The sequence below is a fragment of the Medicago sativa genome, chromosome 6, assembly GCF_051527215.1.
Source record: "Medicago sativa cultivar Bolivia chromosome 6, Bolivia_mono, whole genome shotgun sequence".
Taxonomy (NCBI): Eukaryota; Viridiplantae; Streptophyta; class Magnoliopsida; order Fabales; family Fabaceae; genus Medicago; species Medicago sativa.
In genome coordinates, this window is record NC_140754.1 from 61,640,778 (window position 1) to 61,654,739 (window position 13,962).

Here is a 13,962-nt window from a genome sequence, read left to right on the forward strand (position 1 = left end):
ATTCCTTAACTAACGAAAATATTGTACTTTTGTCAAAAAAAAAAAAATATTGTACTGAAATTAACCAAAAAACTTGAAATAATGTATGTATTAAAAATCTTGTACTCAAATTAATCAAAAAAACTTGAAATAATTTATGTATTTGATTGTGTCAAAAACAATAATAGCAGTGTTTCCCCTAGGAGTGTCATTATCTGATTTAAAATTTTCTCTCTGAAGATAATTTTTTTTGACCTTCTCTCTAGAACCAACCCCCCCCCCCCCCCCCCCCCCCCCCCCCCCCCAATCAAAAGTTCCTTTTTCCGATGTAGAATACACAAGTGGTGGGGGGACTAGATTCAATCTACGTACCACTGGTGACCCTTTTTTCATCTACCAGTCACATTGGCAAGAACACTAAATTGTAACAAGTAATACAGTAGTAAGCATATCTTCTCCACATGGAATGTCATTCAACTTAGAAATTAGTAAAATTTATTTAATGAGTAATTAGAAAAGAGATTAAAAGAGGGTTGCAGGTTTTGATTGGCCCGTCCAATGCGTGATTACGTTTGTGAATAATATATTTATTGGCGATTAAGGAATTCTTCAATCCCCCTCGTCTTTGATGCAATTAACTTAGTAAAAATCCGTTATGCGGTGGTAAGTTAACCTAGTTAAAGTTACGGTGTTCCCGAAAGAAAGAATTAGAAAACAAGAGGCTTCATACTTGATTTCATTAACTAGAATATTAAGAAATAAACGCAATTAGAACTGCCATGAACAAAAGAAGAATTTCAAGAATATCAATACGGATTCTCAATTGAAAAAGCATTAAGCACACACAAGAAAGAATTAAATCGGACACAAGTTAAATTTGTTGAAGAAAATAATGAAGAGTGAAAGAGACCAAAATTAAAAGGCTAAGGAATAGACTCAGTGGCTTGCATGACTCTATTTTGCTACATATTATGAAATTTTTGAACACTGAACAAGCTGTTCAAACTTTTGTATTGTCGACTAGATGGAAAGATCTTTGGAGATACCTCGTTAATCATGCATTGGATTTTTCAAACTTCTCCCTCAACCGTTCTAACTTCGGAAAGTTTGTGGGCTCGGTTTTTATGTCATCGCAACAACGCAATTTTTGCATGAAGTTGTTTTAAAAAAAAATTTCACTGGAGGTAAGGTCGTGCATAGGGTCGTACTATATGATAAGTCACATAATGTCGAAAATTTGACACTGGAAATTGGTTTCATTTTCCAATCAAGTTACACTTTGGACCCTTTGCATCTTTTCTTGCAAATCTTTGACACATCTTAAGATTCCCATCATGACTTTCTTTTTGAAGACAAAACTTGTAACCTCCCTGCAATTTCCAAAATTAAAAATATTGCATCTTATGTATGTTACTTTTGTTGCGAATGCCAATGGCATTGCTGATCCCTTTTCAAATTGTAGCAAGCTAACCAGTTTGTCCTTGACCATTGGTTTCTACATCACAATGCAAATGTCCTGTGCATATCAAATTCTAAGCTTTCTATCTTAACCATAGGCGCGGTGTAGCATTCCAAAAGAAAGTTACAGAGTTGTGGTTTGTTGTCCAAACCTTAATTTTATCACTCACATGCGTGATAGCATTCACCACGTCTCTATATGCGACATTTCTTTCCTTGAACAAGCAAATATTGATGTATGCGACCTTTCTTTTCATGAACAAAAAAATATTGACGTTGAACAATATCGAAGATTTGAGCTTACATATTCAAGCTTAATGTATTGGCTACATGCACTGGCTAATTATATCAAGATATTGACACTCTCTTCAAGTACCCTTAAGGTAAGCACTTTTGTATTTTGTATCCTTCTTTATTTGCATAATACTCATCAGATCTTCCTTTTGTCTACTCTCTTGTCAATACTCAATCTCTCAAAATTCCGCTGTGCTACAATGTTTAAGTGCCTCTACGGAAACTATTTAACAACACTTTGAATTAAACAGCATATGTTGAAGAATAGTGATGTACAGTTAAACACATTTCATTTGTGCAGGTTCTACTACACCCATCATCTCGTTAGATTAGAAGTAAACTTCATTGTTTTGTTAGATTGAAGCCATTGAAATTGAAAGTTAAACAGCCAAATATATCAGCAGACCCTGAGGAATTAAGAAGGCTGGTGATCTGCTTTCGTAAAAAATCTCCATAGGCCAAAGTGCATATAGATTTCTGTGATTTTGGTGGAAGCATTTATGCATATTCTTGACAATTTTTCAAATTGAAAAGAAAACAAGGAAATTATTGTAATATTAGAGCTGATGAAAGAATTGTGATTGCTAATTCAGAAATTTTATGATATGAGTGAAGGATTGTCGTTGGATTTTATTTTGTACTTTATATACGTTGCACTGAAAAAGTGAACTTTGTTGTTTAAAACCTTGGAAATGGAAGACGATTTTCTTAGTGCTTTTTCTTTTGGTTCATATTAAATTCAGAATTTGACTCAAGTTTTTTGCATTTGATATCAATATCATGTTATACCTAAAAAAATAATATATCCAGTTATTAGAGGTATGAAATGTGATTATCTTTACAAGTGTTTTGGCCATGATGCTTCGTTGATGCCTAAATTGATAACAAAAGTTTCGGCTCAAAAATCTGTTTTGATAAAAGTTAGTGCTCTCAATTTGCTCTTGCTATCTGTTCATATAAAATTCTGAATTTAAGTCTAGTTTTCAGCATTTTGGGATATGATTTTAATATCATGTTATAGAAAAAGCTTTTGTGAGGTCTAAGATGTTGTTATCTATACAAACATGCCAATTCTTCCTCATGGACTGTAAACATATATGTTCCTGTGTTTTCACTTTCTAATGATTTCAGATTATCATTTTGGGGGTATTTTTTTTTTCTGACAGCAACTAAGCAATAAAATAGCATCGAGGGGTCAGAGAAGTCCTAGTAAACCACTAAACATCGCTGTTACCTTGCTGAGCCTTTGACTCATGAAAGAGCCTTACAGTAGAGTAAATGGTAGAAGGTTCAGCCATTGCACCATTGCCATAATCCCGACAAGCTGACCTCTTTGTAACAGGTGGAATGAGAGAAATACCAAGCTCGTCAATGGAGATGAGATGCCGATCTGTGTAAGGATTGTTCCATATAAAAGTGTTCATGGCTAGTGTAACAAAGAATGGCTTGCTGTAGTCCCAGGCTCGCACGATACATGTGAGTAGATTGTCACACAACCCTGCAGCAATATTGCCATGAGTGTTTGCCGACAATGATGCAATGACCATGATATCAGTCCATTTGCAAAGCTCAATGTGAAGCACACTATATCCAAGTTTCTTCCAACTAGACCACTCATCATCGTCCATATACAAAATCACATCCTTGGGAATCGCTGTTCTTTCAATAAAATGAAAAGACGATTTAGTGGCAACAGCTATTTGCAAAGTTAACCGCAGCAACACTTCCACTAGTAACGGGTAAAATCCAAGGCTTCCTGGGGGTAGCAGCATTCACTGACATATTATCTCCAACAGAACTGACAGATTCTGAGATCAAACAAAAGTGAAAGGAATTCTTAGATCTTCAAAACCCTTGTTTCCCTTCTCGTCTTGTGCCGTGTTTCAAAGCAACTTATACTTGGTCAAAACAAAATATGCTTAACTTATACTTGAAAAATTTGATGCAGTGCTTAATTGGTTTTTGCCTTTGTTGCATGGACACAGCTGATTAAAGGTGTGTTTTAGGGTCTGACACATGTTGTGTCTGACACCAACACGACACTGCCACCTGTGATTACATTGAGTTATGTCATTTTCTCAAAATTTTATCAGTGTCAACATGTCCGTGTCAGTGTCTGTGTTTGTGCTTCATAGGTTGCTACTTAAAAACTTAAGTATATTTCTTGAAACCATGCAATTTGATCTTTATCCTAGTTTCTGAATGTTTCTGTTGACATTTTAAGAGCTTTCTTCATCTTTCTTGACTATTCTTTGAGGTCTGATATGCAATTACTTGTCTACAACACACATGCCTTGATTCTACTGTGACTTACACAAATAAGGAATTTACATTTAACCATGGTATTTTAATTATTCAAACTAAGAATTATTGAAAACAATTGGTTGAATAGGTTATTGCAATGCTAAATAATATTTGTTGTCAATAAGTATTGCCATAATGCTTGACAGATAAGAGAAATAGACTATTAATGCAGCCACTACATACGAATAGCTCAAAGTAGTTACATATTCTAGTGGATCAAACAATGGCTCCTTCTAAACCTATTGACTTAATGCAGATAAGCCAATTTCAAGTTTTGAAAACAATTGCAAAAATTTACAAAGTAGATTTGCGAATGCTTCCTGAGTTCTTGGGGTTAGGAGATCGTATGCCATATTAAAACAAAATTGGAAGACGTTAAGATGCTGATTAATTTTGGAGAAAGAAATGAAGAAAAATCATATCTGTATTAACACGCGACTAAAACACATGGAAAAGTTAAGTTAGGAATTAACTTGTTCAATTTTCTTTAATTGGAAACGATGGGCGTATCACATGAGATTTTTGAAAAATATTCTTAGCATCATTGAAAGGGGATGTTCTGAACAAGGCAAATCAGAAAACAACATTTTCTTTACGGCTCTATAGCAGTCCTAACGACTAATGAGTGTGTAAACCCTGATTGCATGTTTCAGAGAAATGTCAGATTCACCTTTTCTCAAACAAGAGCTGAAGAGAAAAGCCTAACTATGGCTGCATTACCAATATATGTAGAATTGACCATAAAGGTAAATTCAAACAAATAGAGACACCTTGCCAATATCAAGAAAAATAGTTCAACCCAAAAAATGGAGAAACAATGGAGACGGGAGCCTGTGTTTGCGAAGGGTTTGTGGACGAACCCGACATGTCCTCATCTTCCTTCTTTCTCTGGTTCTGTAACCTGCTCTAAAACTGAGTGACTCTCAATACCCCTCACTACCGGATCCACCAGGTCGTCAAGACAAACCATTATCTTCTGAATATCACGCATAAATTCAGAAGCCAACGTCAGGAACGGTTGAACATGTTGTAAATTTTGAGTATATTACAAAAGTCTCAAATATTTTGTGTCCCATATTTTTAATTGAGAAACATAGAAAAATATTTTAATTAAAAATTATTATTATATTTTAATTATAATGTTTGACTTGGTTTTGTAACATATTTTTAATTCCAAATTTTGTAACTGCCTTTCAATTAATATCTCTTGAATGTGCTATATTATTAAGGCTTCTTTCTTGGTTTTACAGAAGAACATTGTTTTGTTGAATGAGCACGTACAGAAGAAGAAAAAAGGGCCACACCTTTTCATTTTGCTTTCTATCAATATTGAAACAAAAACATTTTTGTACACTGTCAAACCAGAAAAAAATAGTTTTGTAAATAAAGGATTGAACACGTGGCTCAATCTGGTGCATTCAAAGAATCTAACAGACGAAAGTAGTTTAAAGGCACTTGCCTTTGGCGCCATAAAGGCACTGAAGTGCCATCCCAGTATCGTTGAGTTCCTGGGTTACATCATTCATGTTGTAACACCCATACCAGACGTATCTAGAAAGTCTAGCACGTGCGTTAAGTTTAGTACTGGATACATTAAAAATTTACAACATAAAAACTTCGAATGAATTTATATACAACAAAACACGTTCGTATACTATCAATACATCATAACTTGTCTAAATTAACATAAATACATCCTTGAGATCCATAATCTTCATACTTCGGATACGAACGAGCTCTCGTTGCAAAATCCATCCGACTACTACCTTGAAGTCCAACCTGATATCTGAAACAAATAAGGATTGGGATGAGACATAATGTCTCAGTGAGTTCCCCTAAATCCTAGGCTATAGGTAACCTCAGGGGAAACCTACGGTCACCACGTGTCTACATTACAACCTGACGGTTGATTATACGTGTGTGGGGACTTGCATACTTAGACGGTCGTGCATACTAGAGCCGTCATAGTCTTATCTTACTTGTTATAGGCTTCACATCCTATACGTGTCATGGCGGTCGAGGGGAAACTAAACCGCATTGCCAAGAATACGCTCTACGTATCAAGGCCTAAACATATCATAATCATGGCACGATGCTAAACCGGACGATTAGGGGAAACCTAAGATCGTCTTCGGTATCATGTTCTTTACTTGTTCTATGCATAACTTGCACTTGTCGTAGCATCTAATGCTCTTGCTCTTTACTTGGTCATACATGTAATCATTCTTTCATAAACCTAACATAATCATAATCATATCATTCATAAACGTATCTAAGTTCATTCATTAGGTTAGCGTTGAACAAACATTCTTATCTTGATTCATTTTACGGATAGTCCCGGGTGGAGTAACCCCGAGTACAATCCCATCATGACCGATGTACGTACATCGGACTCCCTCAGTGTCGTGTGATCCCCTTACGGAGCCTTCCCCGTTCCCATCATGAGAACCCCTTGAATCCATACCTTCATGGATTACAAGAGACACGAACACCTACATTCTTAATTACTCAGTACCATGTGATCCCCTTACGGAGCCTTCCCCGTTCCCATCATGAGAACCCCATGAATCCATACCTTCATGGATTGCAAGAGACATGGCACCTACATATTCATTAATCATGGTCTTGTCGTTCATTTAGGTTAAACCTAATAATGCATACATATTTACCTCGGAACCTTGATCGATCCGATTAATGGTAAAGTCTTACTTATTCATGCTTGAACATTCTTGAGCATGGTGGAGTGATTAACTAATCAAACCACAACTTAACATGCTTGATAATTCATTCTTAATCATGTACGAAGATAACATACTTCACGTCTTGTCATTCTAAGAATTCATGCTAACTAGCTAGTTCTCGACGACTATGTCGAGGCTCTAGTTTTCCCCTTGCTTATGAATAACTTGCTACCCGATTCATGACTTGTTTCTCTCGTATGCCATGCCTTACTAACTTGTTTAAATACTTGCCTCTTTTTCATAAAAATCATGCTTTCTTGAATATCATTTAGGACCTTGGTTTGAGGGGTTTACTTTTATAAAAGGCTGCACAAGCAAATCCGGAACGAAAAACACCAAAACTGCCTGAAACGAGCAAGCAGCACCAGATGGCACTACTTGCTCGCCTAGGCGAGTACACTTACTCCCCGTGGCGAGTGGTTGCTTGCCATGGCGAGCTGGGAGGCGAGCAGACCTCCAGAACTGCCATTTTGCTCGCCTAGGCAGCCAGTTGCTCGCCTTGGTGAGTTATGACAGTCCAGCCACCTCAAAAATGATATTTTTGACTAAAAATCCTCAAACCAAGCATCTCCAAGTGTTATATGACCCTTAGGATCATTAGGAACCTGTAAAACAGTCATGGAACAAGTACATACAAGTATAGCAAGCATGGCAAGAAAAGGGCAACTAAACATTTACTTGAAAACCCTAGAATTATCATATGATTCATATTAATTAATCAAGGCTTAAACATAATCCCAAAAGGTGTGGAATCTATCTATGGAACTCACCTAATAAGTTCTTGAAGCATCATCAAGCTCCTAGGCATAAACCCTAGCTTTTTGTCCCACTTGCAATCCTTTGATCAATGCATACCATCTTGTTTTCCTTTCTTGCAAACTAATATACCTTGTCCCATATCCATGAAGAATTCACCTCTTGAACCATGTTTGAACTTACAACAAACAAACCCTAACTCTTGTTTTCAAAGTAAACCAATGTTTGATTCTTGCTTGATTCATCAATCCCATGCAACATATTCATCAAAAGCTTCCAAAATAATAACCCAAAGCCCTAGCTTCTTGATCAAGACCAAACCCTAGATTTTGAATCAATTCTTGAGAAAGAGAGAGTAGAGAAAACAAACAAATCCCAAGCTTCCACATGCTTTAGAGATCAAGAGGGAGCAATATGATTCACTTGCCATGGAGAGGAAGAAGATTTGGTGGAGGAGAAGATAGAAGAGGGAGAGGCCGATGGAGAAGAGAGATGGGAGAGCAAACTTTTCTCCAACTTAGAGAGAGAAGGAAAGTGGGGAAATGAGATATTTTCACCCAAAACCAAATAAATAATCTTTTCCATGAAATTACCATTTTACCCTTGGCTTAAGCGTGTTTAAAACGACTCTGATGCTTTTCCCGTAAATAGCTGACATGTCATAAAATATTTCCAATAACTTACTTTCCATGAATTAAATTCATCTGACACGGTCAACGGGTAATATACCGATACTGTTAGGCGGGATATTACATTCTACCCCCCTTAAAAAAAATTTCGTCCTCGAAATTTAGAGACCGACTACCAATCATCATGACTAAAACTTACCATCCATGATCTGAGCCACACCTTTTCTAATCACACATTCTCAAGAAATTATCGTTGCTTGTGGTTCATCTTGTTTCTCGATCCACATACATAAGCATATAGCTTTCTTGATCTTAATATCTTGAAGTTATCTTAATACATCTTGATTTAGAACATTTCTGCTACACATAGACTTAGCTTTTCAGGCTCGTATCTTACCCGCTTAACATAAATCATTTATTAAGGTAACTTATCATAAACATGAACACTCAGGACTTGCCTTTTAACTGGAATCCTACCGGAAACCAGGTTTGCCCTGCAGTGCTTACTTGCAATTTTAAATATCTTTTCATGCATATGTAGCTTTTCTTACCGCACCTTGCGACTTATGCCTCGTATCGAGTCTTAAGGAACCTTCCTATCTCATGCAACCTCTCTGCACCCGCAGAAATAGGTAAACTCACATAGCTTGACATAGAGGAGTGAAACCAAACTTGCTATATCATTTGACAATCCATTAACCAACATTGTGGCTTACATGTTCTCGAAACTTTCTAGCAAATCCACTTGCACATACATCAAACATTCATCTCACATATCCACCACATGTACATACTCTCAAGTGCCACTTCTAGTTAAATGATAACGATACGTGTTCTAACATCTTACTTAATAAAATTTCTTAAATATTGGTATACGGATTCTTGGAACGAATAATTACTCGACTAAAAAGAATTATCATTTCAAAACTGAGTCAGTATTGGTACTACATAACCACAAGACGAGTCTTTATATTTTGAAAAGGTTTCACAGCTCGTCTTATGTAAACTTACTTACTTGCGACGTACCTCCTCAGTTTTGACAATGAAAAGTTTCAGGTTTAAAATATGCATCGTTCCCAAGCTCCTTGATACCAATCTTAACTTAAAAGTTGTAAATCAAGCTATAGCATTTCTTAACAAGTATCGCATACAAGGGCATGAACCTCATTACATAAAGCTCAAAAGTTGTACCTCCTTTCTTGATAGCATGCTTAAACTTCGAAGGTGGATTCTTACCTTCTTAACGGATATACACATTCATATTACCAATTATTCGGTCCACTTGACATGACTTGTTCTTCTTTAGGAACACTAAACTTGAGTCTCCACATTATCCCATTCGGTTATCTTTTGAGCGTTAATACCTTCTCCGATTATCGGTCATCATTCATGCATCCTGACCAATTCATATATGGCAACTCTTGTCCTTTTCATTTTACTTAGGTGACTATACATACTTAAAACTTTTACCTTAACCATCACTGATTGAATAAGTATCCATCCTTACTTATCACATTAAGAACTTCTCATTTGTCGTATGATGCATTCTTGTTAAACCTGTGTTACCAACCGAATATTCTTCACAAAGATTCTTTCATACTATAATTCCATGTTTCATGTTTAGTGATTAGCTTCCATGGCGCTACTCTGATTCCCACCGGTTGGCTTAAACCAATACTCTAATCCGATAGAGCAGTTGAGACCTCATATTCCTGCTTACCACTTGAATATTAACTTCTTGAATTATTTTCAAGATCTTCCATGGTGCAACCAACATTACTACCTTACACTTGTCTTGTAAATTCAAATCTCATGATAACTTATCTTATGCTCATAATACATGACTTGGGGGTAAACCTTACGTTCTTGCTGGTTACATTTAACATACATATCATAATTGAACTTGTTTCCAAGCAACTTGAACTCTTTTGACTCACTCATCTAACACCTGAACATATCTTTCTTGAACATCTAACTTTGTACCTTCGCATTCTCGTATACTATATTTTGCTTAATCATACTAATGCTTGCTCGTTGATTTTTCTTTTAAAAGAAAACTTCATAAACTAGCGCAAGGGGCATTGACGTTGATGATTTTCTACTATATAAATATATATATATATATATATATATATATATATATATATATATATATTGAGTTTTGGCCCCGGCCGTTGCTTCGGAAATCATAGAACGAGTTGATAACACATTCGTGCCATCAAACCTAGACTTTAATAAGTCCAGCCCGCTCTACGAGTGTCGTAGCAAACCGATTCCTAGAAAATCTCTTGTGAATTTTTAAAATGTCAACTTCAATCACCCATACGCGTAAATCTTTCTAAAAATTATTTAAACTTTATGATTCAACATCATATCGAGCCTTAGCAAGTTAATTAAGCAAAACATAGGTTCGAGAGATACGTCTTAACTCCACATAATCCGTGAACCTTGTAATCTCTCATAACTTTGCACCACCTTAACTTCTTACCTCATGCATAAACATATGTGACTTTCCTTCTAAATACCGGAACTTCTACTCTCTTGATATTGGCTCGTTCTTGACGCTTAACACATTAACTTCCAATGCTACCTCAAACCGTATCGATTTCGTTGATGGTTGCCCATGTCTTTTTCCTCGGAAATTTTAGAATATGATATGCATTCGTTACTTGAGGTCACAAAATATTTTCGTCACATAAAAGATTATTGTGAAGAATTCTCCCCAATAGTCATTGCAAACCATAGGAACGAATTGGTAGAAAACGAAGAGTTTCGTCCCCGGTTTGCTATTGGTGAACTTCTCCGACTCTATTTTTCAGAAACATTCTTTACATAAAGTTTTTATTCTCAAGTAACCAATGCACCTCGTTCATTCCTATAATCATAAAATATTCTATAACCTATGCATGGCAACATCAACCTTTTTCGATACAATTCTTGGCACGTCGGAAATCAATGCCTTAATCCTGATAACATAAAACCTTCTCTTGAATTCTTAACTTCCACCACTACGAATAGCTTACCTCTTTACGTTGCCACTTACGCAACTTTCCAAACATACATGCCCTTAACTTCATTCCCGAGAGCTCGCTGACTCCGTCAACATACGTCAACCTCGTACTACCTCATAGCCTCGTTCTGACATTCCAAAATATCATAAACTCGTTCCAACAACAACTCTTATCGAAACCTTCGGTCATGCTTATATATATATATATATATATATATATCCAACTTATTCACTTACGGGTACACGAAACATTACTAACATCTTACCCGACATTGTCGGAAAGTTCCTTCTTAACATGCCTTACACTCCCGGAGGATTCACACTTCTACTTGATTAGTTCACCGGCCACCTTTTGGCACGATCAACTACTTCATCACATACTTCGTTCCTCCTGGGTCATATTCAGCTCTCAGGCATCCATTCTAATCGTTGAATGCTAAATTGAGTTGATCAGGCTCAACTAACAACAACAACTAGAACATTTACCCGGAACCCAATGGTCCCACTACCTTAGTTGTAATTTAATGACCCAAGGCACGGTCTGAATCGACCTGCTCTGATACCAAATGTAACACCCATACCAGACGTATCTAGAAAGTCTAGCACGTGCGTTAAGTTTAGTACTGGATACATTAAAAATTTACAACATAAATACTTCGAATGAATTTATATACAACAAAACACGTTCGTATACTATCAATACATCATAACTTGTCTAAATTAACATAAATACATCCTTGAGATCCATAATCTTCATACTTCGGGTACGAACGAGCTCTTGTTGCAAAATCCATCCGACTACTACCTTGAAGTCCAACCTGATATCTGAAACAAATAAGGATTGGGATGAGACATAATGTCTCAGTGAGTTCCCCTAAATCCTAGGCTATAGGTAACCTCAGGGGAAACCTACGGTCACCACGTGTCTACATTACAACCTGACGGTTGATTATACGTGTGTGGGGACTTGCATAATTAGACGGTCGTGCATACTAGAGCCGTCATAGTCTTATCTTACTTGTTATAGGCTTCACATCCTATACGTGTCATGGCGGTCGAGGGGAAACTAAACTACATTGCCAAGAATACGCTCTACGTATCAAGGCCTAAACATATCATAATCATGGCACGATGCTAAACCGGATGATTAGGGGAAACCTAAGATCGTCTTCAGTATCATGTTCTTTACTTGTTCTATGCATAACTTGCACTTGTCGTAGCATCTAATGCTCTTGCTCTTTACTTGGTCATACATGTAATCATTCTTGCATAAACCTAACATAATCATAATCATATCATTCATAAACGTATCTAAGTTCAGTCATTAGGTTAGCGTTGAACAAACATTCTTATCTTGATTCATTTTACGGATAGTCCCGGGTGGAGTAACCCCGAGTACAATCCCATCATGACCGATGTACGTACATCAGACTCCCTCAGTGTCGTGTGATCCCCTTACGGAGCCTTCCCCGTTCCCATCATGAGAACCCCTTGAATCCATACCTTCATGGATTACAAGAGACACGAACACCTACATTCTTAATTACTCAGTACCATGCGATCCCCTTACGGAGCCTTCCCCGTTCCCATCATGAGAACCCCTTGAATCCATACCTTCATGGATTGCAAGAGACATGGCACCTACATATTCATTAATCATGGTCTTGTCGTTCATTTAGGTTAAACCTAATAATGCATACATATTTACCTCGGAACCTTGATCGATCCGATTAATGGTAAAGTCTTACTTATTCATGCTTGAACATTCTTGAGCATGGTGGAGTGATTAACTAATCAAACCACAACTTAACATGCTTGATAATTCATTCTTAATCATGTGCGAAGATAACATACTTCACGTCTTGTCATTCTAAGAATTCATGCTAACTAGCTAGTTCTCGACGACTATGTCGAGGCTCTAGTTTTCCCCTTGCTTATGAATAACTTGCTACCCGATTCATGACTTGTTTCTCTCGTATGCCATGCCTTACTAACTTGTTTAAATACTTGCCTCTTTGTCATAAAAATCATGCTTTCTTGAATATCATTTAGGACCTTGGTTTGAGGGGTTTACTTTTATAAAAGGCTGCACAAGCAAATCCGGAACGAAAAACACCAAAACTGCCTGAAACGAGCAAGCAGCACCAGATGGCACTACTTGCTCGCCTAGGCGAGTACACTTACTCGCCGTGGCGAGTGGTTGCTTGCCATGGCGAGCTGGGAGGCGAGCAGACCTCCAGAACTGCCATTTTGCTCGCCTAGGCAGCCAGTTGCTCGCCTTGGCGAGTTATGACAGTCCAGCCACCTCAAAAATGATATTTTTGACTAAAAATCCTCAAACCATGCATCTCCAAGTGTTATATGACCCTTAGGATCATTAGGAACCTGTAAAACAGTCATGGAACAAGTACATACAAGTATAGCAAGCATGGCAAGAAAAGGGCAACTAAACATTTACTTGAAAACCCTAGAATTATCATATGATTCATATTAATTAATCAAGGCTTAAACATAATCCCAAAAGGTGTGGAATCTATCTATGGAACTCACCTAATAAGTTCTTGAAGCATCATCAAGCTCCCAAGCATAAACCCTAGCTTTTTGTCCCACTTGCAATCCTTTGATCAATGCATACCATCTTGTTTTCCTTTCTTGCAAACTAATATACCTTGTCCCATATCCATGAAGAATTCACCTCTTGAACCATGTTTGAACTTACAACAAACAAACCCTAACTCTTGTTTTCAAAGTAAACCAATGTTTGATTCTTGCTTGATTCATCAATCCCATG

General features: G+C 37.0%; 1 pseudogene; it reads right to left on the minus strand.

Moving 5' to 3' along the window:
• Nucleotides 1-2,948: 2,948 nt before the first annotated feature.
• Nucleotides 2,949-3,540, minus strand: LOC146916115 (phosphopantothenoylcysteine decarboxylase HAL3a pseudogene; annotated as a pseudogene).
• Nucleotides 3,541-13,962: the final 10,422 nt, after the last annotated feature.